This window comes from Amblyomma americanum, chromosome 11 (assembly GCF_052857255.1).
Source record: "Amblyomma americanum isolate KBUSLIRL-KWMA chromosome 11, ASM5285725v1, whole genome shotgun sequence".
Classification (NCBI taxonomy): Eukaryota; Metazoa; Arthropoda; class Arachnida; order Ixodida; family Ixodidae; genus Amblyomma; species Amblyomma americanum.
Window position 1 is genome coordinate 1,256,624 of NC_135507.1, and position 15,180 is coordinate 1,271,803.

At 46.2% G+C, this 15,180-nt stretch overlaps 1 long non-coding RNA gene across 1 annotated transcript; it reads left to right on the forward strand.

Moving 5' to 3' along the window:
• The first annotated feature begins 73 nt into the window (after nt 1-73).
• LOC144110391 (uncharacterized) lies at nt 74-14,475 on the forward strand. Its single transcript, XR_013309825.1, has 3 exons — nt 74-217; nt 2,022-2,107; nt 14,205-14,475. It is a non-coding gene; the product is annotated as an uncharacterized LOC144110391 (long non-coding RNA).
• Nucleotides 14,476-15,180: the final 705 nt, after the last annotated feature.

Below are 15,180 nucleotides of genomic sequence, written 5' to 3' on the forward strand. Positions count from 1 at the left end.
CTGCAGTCACAGTGCGCGCATATGACTTTATGCGCAATTTCCTCCCTTCGAAACAAGCATGCGACGACGACGAAGGGACGGGAGGACGCCGTTCCTTTGTCGGCGGCGGCAGCAGCAGCGCGATCGCTTATTCCATCATGCCACGAAGGCCCGCAGCCAGTCTTCGGCGCAGCTGAACGTGTCCCACACGGACTCCACCGCCGGAAATGACGTCCAAGTGAGCAGCCGCGATTGCATGCCTCTTTTTGGGCGGAGGACCAACGGGGACGGGACGGCCTGCGGATCATGCGGCGGAACGAGTCCTGCGGGCAGATAACAGCCGACTGCGGAAACTTTAAATGCATTTCGTACCTGCACAGGCAGCGCCAAACGTCCCGAGAATGTCCTCAAACGGTCAGAACGTCCTCATCCCGAACAGGACATTCTGAGTACTTTTTTTTGTGTACCACGAACAAACGTGCTCATGAAGATGTCCTCGGTGTGTACTTGCTGGAAGATTCCAAGATGAAAAGTCCTCAAATATCCTACAAACGTCCTATCGCTGGACAATATTGCGGCACTGAACTGAGATAAAACAAGCTTAATTCCCTCGCACTCGGGTTTCATTGATTAAAAACTGCAGGTTTATTAAGATAATTGTGCACAAAGTGATATAATGAAGGAGATCCCTTGTGAATGCAGAAAATATGTGCCTTGAGAAGGTATTTTCTTTTTCTTTAAACCTGTTCTCATGTACTGCATGCTTCCGATGTGGTTGGACTGTTTAGATTTTGGGGCCATTCGTCTAAGTGGCTTTTGTACTGAGGTAGCAGTGTTAAACTGACCCACATTCTCTGGGCTAAATCGTAATCGGACGTCCTGAAAACATACTAAGAAAATCCTTCAGTGGAAATTTGAGGATGTCCTTGGGACATACTGAGGCCGGACAACAGGATATATGTGAGGACTTGTTGAGAATCAGTAGAGGACATCCCCGGGGCAAGAAAAAATGTCCTCAAAAATTAATCCTCAGGACGTATTTGTGCTATCTGGGTAGGCAGCACCACACGTCCTCATCCCGAACAGGACATTCTGAGTACCTCTTGTGTGCATCCAAATTTCCTCACGAGGATGTCCCCAGTTTGTACTTTGCTTGACTACTCGCGGATGAAAATTTCTCAAATGTCCTACAATCTTCCTATCGCAGTACAATACTGTGGCATTGAACTGAGATAAAACAAGCGTAATTTATCTCTCGTACTCGGCTCTCATTAATAACTGCAGGTTTATAAACGTGTGTACAACAGTGATGTAACGAAGGAAACCATTGTGACTCCAAAAGTTATACGCCTTGATTAGATATTTTTGCTTTTACACCTGGTGTTATGTATCTGCTTCTGATGGGGTTGGACTGTCTAGATTTTTGGGCCACTCATCTTTTCTATCAGGTAGCAGAATTCAACTCCAGAGAGAGCTATAGCTCTCTGCGACCCCGAGCATGGCAAGCCCGTGCTGTGGCTCTTCTTTTTGCTTGCTCTGGTTAGCTTCTCTTACATTAGCTTTGAATACGGCACTCCCATGAAAACAAAAAGAAGCACTTGATACAAATCCTGAAGTACTGAAAACGTCCCCAAATATATGATCAAGATATCCTGACTGAGCGCAACGGACGGACAAATGGATCCCAAGTTGGACTGCTTTAGGACCAGAAACAACCATCATGAGGACGTGTGAACATCCCGAGGTCACAGTGAGGACGTCTTAGCGTCGTCTGGGAGCTTTGTGCTAGGTACAGCGTGTCCGGCAAGCTTTAATTCTTTTATGAACACGCAGACTATACTATTTCTGCTACGTTAACATGGGACCTCTTCGAGCTGACAGATAGAGCCTTTAAACAAATGGGAATGTTTGTCTGCCCTGTGTTAGGCCCCCTAAACGCTGGCTCTTGGGTGCAGAGCAGATGTCACAGCCACCTCGAGCTAAAGCCGATATCACACGTGGAAGCCGGGCTTGCTCGACCGAGGATCTGCATTTTCGTGCAGGCGCAAGAAGAGCCACCGGAAAGGCGGCGTGGGCTTCAAGAACCTACCTGATGACGAGAAAAAGCCGATGTCTAAGGAGGAAGAAGGTACGACAACGCGTCACATGGCGGCGCAAACGTCTGCAACCCCGATAGGATTAAACGACAGAAGGGCAGTAAACTGATGCCGATAAACAGGGACCTCAAAGAGCTAGAAACGCATTGCTGGAACGAAACCTCAACCAGTGCACGTCATGGCATGCACTACAACGCGACTTCCAAGCACTGTCGTCTATCGAGCTGCCAGAGACGACATTTTCGAATCTTCCGCTTTTCAGCTCTTTTAATCAATGTCGCGGTGATAGATGCCGGAGGCATCTCGTCCTCACAGAAATCGGTGATCGCACTGAGCAGCAGCCGAAAAAAGTCTGCCATTTAAAGGACGTTGCATGGTTGGGTGTCGGCTTACGAACGTGTTTTTGAGTGCCGAGATGTTGCGTCTGTTTTCCCGTCTATAAAGGTGTCGCTGCATTTATGTTCCTCATTTAACTCCTTGGTTTCCAGTTGGCTCATCATACACACATGCTCTTGCATCCGTCCAGCTGGTGGATAGCGTCGAGGAATTTGCGGTGCCCATATTGTGCCCACGTTGACGCTGCCAACGCGCACAAACCTAGTTTGCGGACCAGCTCACAATGCGCCCTGGTGCGGCACCGCGATCACATACCACCGGTCAGATCTACCTCGTTAAACAGTGTGCGTCGCGATAAAAGCAGAAAAACAGGCCCGAACTTGTATCGGTACTCCGTGCGCCTGCCATCCACGAAATGGGTTGAACATATCTCGAAGGCACGCTCCCGTCGTCGGCAGGAACATGTCCCAACCTCACTGGGACTGTCGCCGCATGCTTCCTGGCTCCCGACTTCTTTGCACAGTCCACGATCAAGCAGTGCTGTCCCGACCACCGAGAACGGCAGTGATGCAATGCAAATATATATTGGAAGGGCTGCTCTGCGAGGCATAAATCGCGCCACTGCACAGCCCACTCGAGACTGGCAGGAAAGGAAATGGCTGTTGACGCGCATCATCCCAGTAGGGCGAGCGCGCGCCACGGCTGTCCAAGTTGCTCATTCGCAAAGTTTCGGATTTGCCCCAATCAGCACTACATTTACAACTTGATGGCGCCGTTACAGTCTTCGTACACCACACGCTGGTCGAGAGCGACGAGCCGGAGCTACAATTGGCAGGCATCACAGCAGCGACGAACCGTCTCATGGCACCTCGTGTCTCGATCGCCGCAGTGCTACGGAAGCTACGAGCTCGCGCCGCCAGTTTCTCACGGATCGATTGCGACGGAGTAGTGTGGAACGCCCTAGCTTCGCAAGGCCCGCTCAGCTGCGGGACTCCCCTCCTAAGCTTACCAATGCGAATCAACCGCCATGGCGTCCTTTCTGGCCGAGGAGACTCCAAAAGCCAACGGGCCAGAAACAGTTCATCCCGGGATGAAAGTATCGCAAGGATGGGTATCCGACGCTGGTACGAGGAAGCGTTCGGATCGATCTCAGCTGGAGCTGTACGAGGACGACTTCCCTGGCTCGCTGTGGGGCTGATCCCACACTTTTCAGATCCGTGAAACTCCCGGAAATTTTCTCGGATGGTAGACACCCTGCCCGGAATTATGTTGTGTTGGGTTTAGTGGCACATAAGCATCTAAGGCTATCATGCATCAAACACAAGGTGTAGAAAATTTTGTGCAGGATCTTATAAAAATAGTGTGAAACAACGGTGGTGTAATGGGCCTAAAAAGTTATATCATACCACCTAGTGAAGGTAGAGGGCAAACATTTTTGAAATTGCTATGGTGGTAAAAGCTTTAAGCAGGTCAGGTAACCTCAGGGGCCATCCTTGGCGGGGAAAGGATGTCGAGGCTCCCAACCAATGAAAGGGACACATCAGCCTTCTTCTCAGGAATGAGAAAGTGGATGAGCTGTATCACAGACAAGTGAGGCATTCACAGTTTATCAAGAACTTTTCTTAAAAAGTTAAAAACATAAGACATGTAAATGATTGCATTATCACTTAAGAGTAGCGCTGGGTTAAAAAGAATGCATTCATTATAAAATTGAGTGAAATGCTTCTTAGTTTTTCCGAGTTCTGAGCACGATAGTAAATTATGGCTTAGTGTGAGCTCATCTCGATCCACATCTTTCACAAAGAGGTTTGTCTTGGTTAGTGAATAAGAAGTTATGGGTCAGGTGTGTGTGTGTGTGTACATCCTATGCGGAGACGACATAAAATTACATCTATAAAACGTTCCTGGTTGCACAGGTTTTCCATTCCTCGAGGACAGGCTTTACAAAATGCAGCTTGTTTATTTCATTATTTTAAGTTGTCTACCATTCAGCCTTAAAATTATTATGTATTTCATGCAGTCTCTATGGGGCATGCCAACTTCATTGATTTCATGACTGTAAGCTTCTGCAGCACACAGGTCCACTCTTTCATTTCCATCTATCCCAATATGGCTCGACATCCAGCAGAATATTATCATATGCTCCTGTGTTGACTTTTTCTATGTTATGTATTATATTGTCACGACCTGAGGAGCCATGCAGGTAGGCGTCAGGGAGAACCCAAGACTGAGAACATTTAATTAGATAGGTTTATGGGGGTTTAACGTCCCAAAGCAACTCAGGCTATGAGGGACGCCGTAGTGAAGGGCTCCGGAAATTTCGACCACCTGGGGTTCTTTTACGTGCACTGACGTCGCACAGCACGTGGGGCTTTTAATTAGACAGCCAGGGTCCAGGTCACAGAGCCAGAGCGCCTTGAGAGCCAACCAACCGCTTCGTCGTCATTTTGACTAAGCGTGGAGGCTGCGCGGCACGTTAGCCACGTGGCAGTATGTTTCCTACTAAGGGTTCTACTGCATTTCTGTAATGTAATGTCGTTAGCAGGCTACGTGAATCTGTGTAATTATGCTATTTTCAATACTGCTATTTATTATTCTGCTTACAGCTACAGAGACAGCATGACATTCGGCAGTAAAAATGGATGCACAGTTTGGCAGCCTAACTTTTGCCAGTTTCCTTGTACAACCGTGCTTCCGACATATTCTTCTGTATTTGAGCCATCAGTGTAAAATTCTGCGCAGTTGGCATATTTTTCTTGTAGTGCCCAGTATTCCTTTAATATGTGCTCATGTGGTGTTTGTTTTTTTTGAAAGTGTGTTAAAGTGAAGTCACACACAGTGGGAAGGTTGCACCATGGGGGCAGTGGGTCATGACTTGAGGCGACATCAGGAAGGGTATCCAATATTTCCAAGTTTTGGCAACTATCCTCAAAACAGAGAAGCAGAGGTCTGATTGATTGTGGTTCATTGTTGAACAGTGTTCTGGATGTGCAGTTTGTAACAATCGGATAACAAACATGTCTAGGTAGAGATCTTATTTTCAGTACATATGCACTTGTGAGCATTGTTCCTCTGTCTGCTAGGGATGGTTCATTTGTTTCTACATAAAGGCTATTGATGGCAGATGTTCTGTATGCTCCGGTTGAAAGGAGAAGACCGGAGTTGTGAACTGGGTCCAGTCGCTTTAGATATGATGGCCTTGCAGACCCACACACAACGCGTCCGTAGTCCAGGATAGAGCATACTACGGACCAATAGATCTGTAAAAGACATGTTCTGTCAGATCCCCAGCGTTTTCGTGACAGTACTTTGAGTATATTCAGGTACTGGGAAGTTCTTTGGCAATGTTTATGTGTGGCAGGAATGCAAGTTATTTGTCAAATGTTATGCCCAAAAATTTATGTTCTGTTTAACTGGAAGTATAATTTCATTTAAGTGCAGGGTGGGATCAATCTGCAAACCTCTTTTGAGTGAGAAAAGAACAGCAATTGTTTTTTGTGGGGAGAACGCGAACACATTTTTATCTGCCCAAACCACAAGTTTAATGTCAGTTGTATCTGTCACTCACAGGCTGGAGAATGTGCATGCTATCTGAAGGTCATCGACATACAGAGAATACATAACGGACTTTGGAATTATCTTAGCTATGGAATTCATTTTCACGATGAACAGGATAGTACTTACCTCATTCTCCTGAATGAATTTTTTGGAAAGGTTGGAACCTAGGCGTACATGAAATGAACAGTCAGACAGAAAATCTTTTAAGCAGTTCAGCATCCTTCCACAGATATTTAGGTCTGCTAGGTGGCAGAGAATCCCAAACCTCCAATTGGTATCATAAGCCCTCTCCATATCAAAGAAAACTGCTAGACAATGTTGTTTGTGTATGAATGCTTCTGTGACTATTTTCAAGGCGGACGGGATGGTCAGTAGTTGAACAAGATTTCTTTTGAGCCACACTGGTGTGTTCAAGAGATCCAAGAACAAACATCAGCCTAATGCTCGCAAAGCTTTCAAACGATTTAGGGAGACAGCTTGTAAGGGGCTATTGGCCTATAGCTACTAGGGGACGTTGGTAACATTCCAGGTCTCAGGAATGGTGCTATAATGGCTTTCTTCCATGAATATCATGGTGAAAAAATTTAGAAGTGCCTCTACAGCAGGCTTGGAAAGATGGGCGAGCATTTCACAGTGTATTTAGTCGGGTCCTGGAGATTTTTTCTTGCCGGCAGACAGTACAGTATTGATTTCTTGGAGTGTAATAACACTATCGTATTTTTTCATTTGCACCTCCACCTGTTGGTAGTCTGTTTTTTGGTTATGTTTCTGTTTTATAAAAAAGACTGACTATAGTGTGAAGAACTTGAAACCGCAGCGTAGTGGTCTCCCAATATGTCCGCCTGTTCCCCTATACCTGTTTGTGCACCAGATGTTAAAAGAGGAACTGTGAAAGGTGAGTAGCTGCCATTCAGTTTTCGAACTTCCTCCCACATTTTCTTCTATGTCGTTGAGCTGTTTATAGAAGAGACATAAGCTTTCCATGATGTTTTCTCGGCACTGCGCAGAATATACCAGGCTTGTGCTCTCGTCTTTTTGAAAGGGATAAGGTTCTTGTGTGTTAAGTACCAGCGAAAGACTCCCCAGGCTTCATCTTGTCGTTTTTTTGCCTCGTTGCATTCTCATGTGTACCAAACTGTGCCTCTGGTGGGCCGCTCCTGAGGATTTTGGAATTGATAGGTGTGCGGCAGTAAGAATGAGTGCTGTGAACATTTCATTTCTTTCGTCTATGCCGAGAATTTCTAAAACAATCATTTCTAAACTGGCTTTTTCTCGAAACAATGCCCAGTCAGCTAAATGTAGCTTCCAATGCTGTGGTATTGTTGGGATGACTGTTGCCAAACGTAACAGGCTTATTATGACAGGGAGATGATCGCTTCCATATGGATCATCTAATATCTCTCAAAGCAGACATTAAAACTAAAAACAAATCTAAACAGCTCCATTTTCCCCCGAGGTTGGGCAACAGTATGTGGGTTTACTAGATTTCAGCAAACATTATTACATAGAATAAAATCCTCTACTATCTGACCTCTGGTATCACTTCCCCCAAAAAGAGGAATCTGCACTAAAGTCTCCAACTATGGATACGGCTGTGGCATTTGCTCTGCAAAGTTTTCTGAATCCCATGTTAGTTACTTTCAGGTATGGGTCTAGATATGCGGAGATGGTTTTATATGTAAGCAGCATGGCTGCTAAGGCCTCTAATCTAGTTTTAAGTTGTACTTCATGGGCTGCAATTCCACTTTGAACTATAATGGCAACTCCACACGAAAGCCTGCTCGCCTGCTATCGGTCACGGTTTCCAAAAACAGTATATTTTTTAAGCACATTTGTGTGCTGGGGACCTAGATTCGCTTCTTGTGTGCAAACGGCAGCAGGAGACAGTGAACCAATGATTTCTTTTATGTTGCTTAACTTTCCTAAAAGTCCCGTGCAGTTCCAATAACTATGAAAGCCAATTTAGTTTATATGTGAAAGTGGAAAGCTAGGCTAGGTTTTTGTTGGCCCCGTGACTCGGAGCCTGCCTTTTTTTGACTGATCGAAGGAGCCCTGCCATCCATCTGACGTGGACGGCACAGGGCGGCCCTGGGTCGTGTCCATCGCCTCCTTTGCAGAGGCCTGAACGGCCGTGCAGCAGGCACGTGAATGTTCGAGTAAGACCTCAACCTGTGGGAAGAGGCTTGACACACCAACCCGGGGGTCTGTGCAGCCTGCTTTGGAGTTGGCACAATAGTGTCAGCTACTCCACCTGGGGGCGGGGATGGCCCTGCCACAGGCCCACTGCGTGTGACCTGGGCAGGTGCCAGAGGACGATGTGGTGTGCCATGCTCACGCACTGCATCAGCGAAGTTTGTTTTTGCAGCAAAAGAGGATATTCCAATGATGTGTGAAAGTCCCACACGCGCTTTTTTGTATTAGATGTTTTCATTTGTTTTGATACTGATAATTTCTCTTTTCAGTCCTCCATGTTTGGCAAGACCTGGAGTAGGCAGGGTGATCCCCGTCACAGTTTGCACTGTACAATGCTGCTGCTTCACAGTTTTCAGAAACATCATGTGAGGAGCATTTCGCACAGATTTGTCAGCCGTGGCAACTATGCGACCCATGGCCGTATCGCTGGCAGTTGAAACATCTTCCAGGGTTTGGGACATGGTGTCGGAATTGGATTTTTAGGTAACCTTCTTCAATGTATTTGGGGTAGTGTGCTCAAGCTGAAGGTGAGGACGAGATGTTTGGTTGGTATTTCCTTGTCTTCTTTCCTAATTTTGATGCGCAAGACATTTGTGACATTTTGGCCTTTGAGACCCTCCAGCATTTCTGCTTCGGTGAGCTTGAGACAGTCGGATTCGGATATCACTCCTCAGACAGTATTTACTGATCTGTGTGGTTACTGAGGCAGGAATGTCCCCTATGAAGACTACGTTGAACAGTTTCGAGTGCTGGACATCAATTTCTAGAAGGAGATTACCACTGGGAATTTTTGTCAACTTGCAGCCTGTCCGCGCTCAAGGAATTGGTGAGATATTTGGAAGCTCAGAAAGAAGACATTGTTTTGGCAGTTTTTTCAGTTTTTTTGCTGTGGATAGCGTGAAACTTTGGAAAGGTATCTTTCTTTTTTCGGAAGCATTGGGCTGTTATTTCTTCGGTCCGCACTCTCTTCAGAGCGCGATCATTATTTGAGGTAACTGAGGCCATAAGAAATGTGCTTTGGCCATGGTGCCAGCCACCCGCCATGCAGCCCAACGAGGGGACGGGTCAGGAACTTGCAAGCAAGCCCTGCCCATGCCAGTTGTACACCCCAACTATAACCCAATATGATGCAACTCAGGGTAGTTGGCCACACAAGGTTAACCCTCGCCACCAGGAAAAAAGGAAAAACCAAGAAGTGAGTAGGAGATAGGAGAGTTGTAGGAAAGACGACAGGAAGTAATGGATGGAGAGAAGGACAGGAAAGGGCAACTACCGATTCCACCCCCCCTCTGGTCGGGCCGGAGGTGCCGTCTACGGAAAGCAGCCAAAGTGCTGTGTTGCCTCTGCCAAGGGGCCTTAAAGGTTGAAGCGCTCGGCATCGGCTCAACCACCAGGATCCCCTTTTCCCCACGCACAGTTAGGCGCGGGTGCTCGGGTCCATGGTGACACTGCTCACCGCCATCCCCCTGCGGGGTCCAGGCTGGTATCAGATGCATGGTTTTCTATGGAGGCATCCCCATCAAAATAAAATCCATCGGGCCACCAGGTCAATAATTAAAAGCACATTATATATACACAGACTGCTTAGAAAACATATCGTGGCCCTCAAGAGAAAAAGAATGGCTCCAAAGTTTTCTGTCGCTCATAGGCTGACAACATGGCAGCGGCCCTTTTGTCTGGGCACTGCCCCGGGGTGTACTTTACCCCAAGTTAGATGATAACTGGCGCATGACGAAGGTCTATGCTACAGCTGAGGAAAGGTGCGTAGACAGCAATGGCAAATCTAAAAAGAAAAATTCAGAGGATGCCTAAGCTTCCCCTGAAGAGTAGACACGATAGTGCCTTCACCTCCTCTTTCTCGTTTTTCTTTCTCATTTTTACACATATACACACCATTTGTTTCAGTACAACGAAGCACCATAACACCGCCTTTTCATTCCGCGAAATTTCTGATGCCTAATTGGCATATTAATATTGGGTTTCATTTCTTGAATTACTATAACATCAGTACACATCCCAAACACATGTAACTAAATCATATACATTACCAATGCCCACGTTTCACGGCCTATGCGTTGCGTGCCTGCCTGGCACGCAGAGGGCTTGCATTCGAATCCCAAAGCCAGCTAATTTTTTAAAATGAATTACTTACACATTCTGAAGTGCCCCCGTTAGAGGAACCTCCTCACCAATTTAGGCTTCATTTGACCACACTGCAATTCGCTAGCTTCGTTTGAAATTTCAAATGTTTTTCTGACTGACGCTATTGTGAAAAAAGAATGCTTGCATTAAAGGGACCCTGAGTAGCAGTTCAGAAAGTTGCTATCCAATGAGTGCATTATGTACGGTAAATGCTATTGAAATGTGCATGCCGCATACAAGTCCTCACAAATCAGCTGATAATTTCACCATCATCATCAGCCTGACTACGCCCACTGCAGGGCAAAGGCCTCTCTCATATCTCTCCAATTAACCCTGTCCTTTGCCAGCTGTGACCACCGTAACCCCACAAACTTCTTAATCTCATCCTTCCACCTAACTTTCTGCCACCTCCAGCTACACTTGCCTTCTCTTGGAATCCACTCCGTTACCCATAAGGACCAGCGGTTATCTTGCCTTCACATTACACGCCACGCCCAAGCCAATTTCTTCCCCTTCATTTCGACCAGGATGTCATTAACCCACATTTTTTTCCTCACCCACACTGCCCGATTCCGGTCTCTTAACATTACACCAAGCATTTTGCTTTCCATAGCTCGCTGCGCTGTCCTTAACTTGAGACGAACCCTTTTCGTTAGCCTCCACATTTCTGCTGCGTAGGCGAGTACCGGTAAGATACAGCTGTTATAGAAAACCCATTCTTATTCTAATTATTTCCTTGTCATGATCCGGATCTGCGGCCACTACCTGCCCAAAGTAGACACATTCCCTTACCACTTCCAGCACCTCGTTACCAATTGTTAACTACTGTTCCCTTGCTAGGCTGTTGAACATAACTTTGGTTTACTACATGTTAATTTTTGGAGCCACCATACTGCTTTGCCAGTCTAACTCACCGATCATGTGTTGCAGTTCACCTCCTGAGCGACTCAGCAAGGCAATGTCAACAGCGAATCGCAACTACTTAGGTATTCTCCACTAACTCTTCAACCCAAACTGTTCCCCAGGTTGTTATCACTCTGTTAGCGATTACCTTAGTGAGCACCTTGTAGGTAACGGACAGTAAGCTGATCGGTCTGTAATTTTTCAATTCCTTGACGTCTCCTTTCTTATGGATTAATGCTGTTCCAAGCGCTTTTTGGTGGCCTATGGTGCCGGATATTCGCGTGAAACCTCGCCCAAAGCGTCATGGAACGCTTGTGACGTCAGCAGTAAGGGGTGGTCATTGGCTTGCCAAAAAGCGCATCTAAGATGTAGGGAAACAGCGCAACAACAGGGCGGGACATAGGCAAGACATTGCTGACAGATAGCTGAATTTATTGAAAAATGGAAAGGTAGATATAACAGATATTAAAAACCAGATTTGAGAACACAGCCAAAAAGATGGTATGCAAGTCAAGTGGAAGGCAAGATATCCCAATTCCTTGTCATTTAATGCGACAGAAGGATTGCCGACGAATTTTACGCCACGATTGTGGATGTCTAATGCTTCCATGATTTCGTGCGTCACTTTGTTCTTATAACGGGGAAGTACTGCTGTCTTTTCGTAGACCAGTGCACATTTACAAGTAGGAGCTGTAGAGGCTGGCACGGTTTTTCAAAGACCAACTGCGGGTGGCCTGCGCTCGGGAACGAGACTTTCACGATTTCTGTGCAACTTCAGAACGCTTCACCAAAGTCCTCTGCCGAAAAGGAAGAGGCACAGCACGGAAGAAAGAAGGTTCATTGATCTTAGCCACAAGAAAATACCTAAGAATGTGTCCCAAATTTGCCTTCAACCCTTGTCCAAAACCAGCAGAGAAGCTGGCTTTCTCAATGAGCATTGCTCGCCTGGCTCCAGATTTGCACGTGCAGTGCATCGAAGAACGTGTGGACGTGCTGATGAAGACCAACAACACGAAGAGAGACAGTGGCAACACAAAGAAGACGGTGCAGCTGCTGGTGAAATGTGGTCTCACGTTAATGATGGCCGATAAGGAGGGTTGCTTTGTCATCCTTCAAGTACGACAGGTACGACACGTCTCTCCCTGTGTCGCTGCGAAGAAAACATGGAATACCGAATGGCATTCACATGGTGTACCGTATAGGTTGTACAAAGAGGGCAATGCCTGAACAATGGGCTGATGGAGCATGAAAATGCGAGAAAAATGTGTCCCTTTGCCACGCTACTCCTTACTGTACTAACTGCAAATGCAAGTACGGCAGGAAGTTTGAAAATGATGGCCGGGTTCCTAGAACAAAGTTTCATTGCACAAGATGCAAATTTGTATGGGTCTACAAAAAGACAGCAGTGCTCTCCCATCATAAGAACAAGGTTTATGATTTCTGGTTTATGGGGGTTTAACGCCCCAAAGTGACTCAGGCTATAAGGAATGCCGTAGTGAAGTGCTCCGGAAATTTTGACCACCTGTTTTTCTTTAACGTGCACTGACATCGCATAGTAAACGAGAATTCGCCTCCATTGAAATTTGACTGCCGCAACCGGGATCGAACCCGCGTCTTTCGGGTCAGCAGCCAAGCGCCGTAGCCAGTGACGCACCATGGCGGCAGATAACAAGGTGACGCATGAAATCATGGAAGCATACTACATCCACAATCACGGCGTAAAATGCATGAGCAATCCTTCCGTCACGTTAAATGGCAAGGAAATAGGATATCTTGCCACCCACCTGACTTAGATGCCATCTTTTTGGCTGCGTTTTCAAACCTACCTTTTGAAGTTTGATTGTTGGCTTTTGCTGTATACATCTACATTTCCCTCCTTCAATAAATTCAGTTGTTAGTCAGCACTTGTCTTGTTTATGCCCTGCCGTTGTTGTGCTCTTCCCCTGCAAGAATGCATACCACGTTGCCCAAATTGCAGCTTTACACGCCGAAGAAAGCAGGGTGCACGGCTGGCAGGAGACTGCAACGTCTCTCTTACCACGAATTGTCTAGCCGTGCCGGGAGAGAGAGAGAAGAAAAAAAAAGTAAAAAAACTGTGCCGGGTGGGCTGCCTGACACTTTCATGGACGGAGTGCGGTGCCATTTCTTGCTAGGTCCAGTGCACAAGTTGAGAGAGAGAATGCGGAGGTAGTTTTTATTTTTCAGTACCTCCAGTGTCACATATGCTAGATAAAAAAATTTTGCACGAGGATGGCATTATTGATCAGTATTTGGGCTTTTCTTTTTCCATCCTTGGCGGACGTGCCCCTTTACACCTTCAATGAAATCACTGATATGCACAGCTAGAACTGAGCAATCGGGACGGGAATAGATCAGCTTACAATGTACTCTGTTAATTAAAGCATCATGCCTGTTAGGACTGAGTGTTCATCAACTTGAGACAGTGCATGTCTGGTCTGCTTTTTTTGTCAGTGTTATCCACCAGTTGGCATTACATTAAAGGGCAACTGCGGTGGTTTTTTGAACATTTTTGAGCTCGTAGTTGCATTACATTCCGTCGAGTACACCCTCTCTGCCACAACAAGCCGTTTTTCAAAATAGCAAGCAGAACCATTTCAAAACAGCAAACACAGCAAACCGAAACACAATCCGCTGCCAGGGATGATGCTTTGCATGATGCAACCATAAAGTCACAAACATAACTAAAAAAAAATGAGCCCCTTCATAAAATGCTTCAGACAACCCAATACAAGCCACAAAATTTTCTTTGCGAAACGGGGAGTGGGCATTAACATGCAAGGATTGCAGCGTTGCATGTAGAAATAACATCAACGGAGGCCACGTTAAAATCGATTTAAGATAGAACAAAGTGTCACATGGCTGCCAAACTTGGTGGAAGTAATCAGAAGCGAGAATAACCTCGAAAAACCCCTGCAGCTGCCCTTTAAGCACTGAAGTGCATCCAATCAAAAATTCTTATTCGTCACACATTTGCAGAGAAGCACAAAAAGTTCGAGAACCTGCGGAAGAACCACTACAAAAATGAGTATCAGAAACTGAAAAACAAGCCGCCGACCGACGACGAAGATGACGAGGAAGGGGACATGTCCTCCACAACCCAGAATGTCTCGTCTGGCAAGTGACTACCGTGGTCATGCAGAAGACCGATGACTGTTTCTTAAGGTCCCCTTGTAAATAGTCTTTTTCCCGCCATTTTTTTTTTGTCATAAATGTGCTATTACTAAAAATAAAGACTTTAATCGATGCAGAGGACAGCCCTTTACTTTTGACCCCCACATTTAGTGCAAATATGCTTGGGCCACTTTTTCTCAGTGTTCTAGCAACATAGAAGTGCCAGCTAGCTTGGCTGTATTCCCAAAACCTTTAACGCATGTATTAACTCTGAAACGCACAGTCACGTTCTGGTATTTCCGATAGTACATAATTATAATGGCCAAAGCTGACCAATTTCTGAACATCCAAGAATGACTAAACTTATGGTATTGGTTTTACGGGCTTAACGTCCCAAAGCGACTCAGGCTATGAGGGACACCGTAGTGGAGGGCTCCGGATAATTTCCATCACCTGGGGTTCTTTAACATGCCCCGACATCACACCGCACACGGGCCCCTATCATTTCGCCTCCATCAAAATTCGACCACTGCGGCCAGGATCGAACCCGAGTCCTTTGGGTCAGCAGCCCAGCACCATAACCACTGGACTGATTTAGTATACTCGGGCACATACAAACAATCTAGAAAACTTGGAATTACTCTGTATCACATACTGACGTTGTGGTAAGCGTCTAAAGATCGGGTTCTTTCACTAACGTGGTTATATCACAGCAAGCGACCTTTCAGACAGCCTTCTGCATCTCCGACAGGCGGCACATTGTTATATGGTCGAAAATGTGGTTTCCAAAACACTCCGAGCATTTAATATGCTTGTGCGAGCATCAACATCAACAGGGCAG